A 1,700-nucleotide genomic window follows, 5' to 3' on the forward strand; every position below is an offset into this window, starting at 1 on the left:
CTCAGTAGAAGCACCTAGGACTTTTTTTCTCCACTCCAGTTGGTCCTCAGATTTCTTTCAAAGCAGAATAAAAACCTATTACAATTTAGAGAATGCCCGTCCTTTTTACCTAGATAAGTTAGAGCCCCAGTGTCTGACAGGGAGGAGGAAGGAAATGCATGAAGATGTGCAGACACTTTAAATACAGAACAAAAATAAAATAATACAGAAGTGGGTGTTTGTGGTAGTCCTTATTACATTATTCTTATATTTATGACTTACTAACATTGACAGTTAAAACCATACTAAGAACAAGAAGAGACATAATTCAAAGTCTTGAAACTTGTTGTCTGTATTAGATTGCCTCATTAAGTAAGGTTGAAAAAGATGCTGTAGCTGTTCCATATATTAACATGAACATTTTGTGTATGCACACAGACACAAAAATGTGGACACACATATGTTAATGTATTATTAACTATGAAATCATTACAGGGCAGCAGCCCTTCTCAAGCTGTTCTGAGTGTGCCTTGCAAAGAAGGTAAAATGTCACAGAATGAGATTTTAACCTTTAACTGGCTTTGTGTGTGTAGTGAATAACAGGAGCTAAGATATGTTCCCTGGTTTAGGGGCTAATTAAGAATGTATGCCTTACACCCATGCTTAAATTCTTTAATGCTTAATCTGAATAGGGAAAACCTAAACATGGAAGATGGAGGACCTCTACATGAGCATTTGTCTTGCTACTGTTTATTTTCTGATGCTGGTGTAGACAATATAAGGAAGGAACATGCCAGAGAAAGAGAAGATCAAATGCAAATTTGTCAGTCAGGAAGTTCTACTGAACTCCAGGGGCCAGATAGTGCTAATAGTTATTCTAATTCAGACAGCCTTGCAGATTGCTCAGAATTTTCTGTCCTGAGCTCTGTGGTATCATCTGCATAATCTATATTCGTTCTCTATTACCTCTGAGGCTTGTTTTTCTCCAGTACAGGCTTCTCCAGGCTTTTAGGTACATACATGTGTGCAAAGGTTTGTAAGAAGTAGCTTTTTTGCAGCCACTTAAGGGCTTTCAGTGAAGGATTACAAAGTGCACCAATGCTGAGAGACCCTTTCAAGAGTAGACTGAAGACTTTTGGAAAGGTAGAGAGAATAAACCACAGAGCCAAAATGCACAAAAGCTGCAGAATGAACTACCCTTTTGGAAAGGTAGAGAGAATAAACCACAGAGCCAAAATGCACAAAAGCTGCAGAATGAATTACCATCCCTCAACAAAGGGATTAGATCCTCAGCAACAATAATGGGAACTAAGCATCCAAATCCCTGACATTGCTGTGCCAATCTCAGTCACAGAGGATATACAACCCCCTAGGGAATGTGAGAAGACAGCTAAGATACTAGGGTATACCATTTCCCCTAATAAGATTGTAGAAAGCTGTTTATCCAGAAGTGGGGCAGAAGGATACCAGTTCTTGAAATATCAGACTTACACAGAAACTTTTACACTTCCAGCTTTCTTTATTTTCCATGTGCAAAAATCACCAGTCCCAGATTTTTAAGAGATGCATTCATCTATTTACTTCCTCTGTATGCATTAAATGTGTACCTAACATGTACATGTGCAAAATTTTAACTTATGCTGAGGTGGGGGAAGGTTGCAACCTGCTTTTGCCTTTTGCTCTTCTCCATTTGGAGCTATACATGTATACAAGCCAGTGAA

Source organism: Haemorhous mexicanus, chromosome 1 (assembly GCF_027477595.1).
Source record: "Haemorhous mexicanus isolate bHaeMex1 chromosome 1, bHaeMex1.pri, whole genome shotgun sequence".
Classification (NCBI taxonomy): Eukaryota; Metazoa; Chordata; class Aves; order Passeriformes; family Fringillidae; genus Haemorhous; species Haemorhous mexicanus.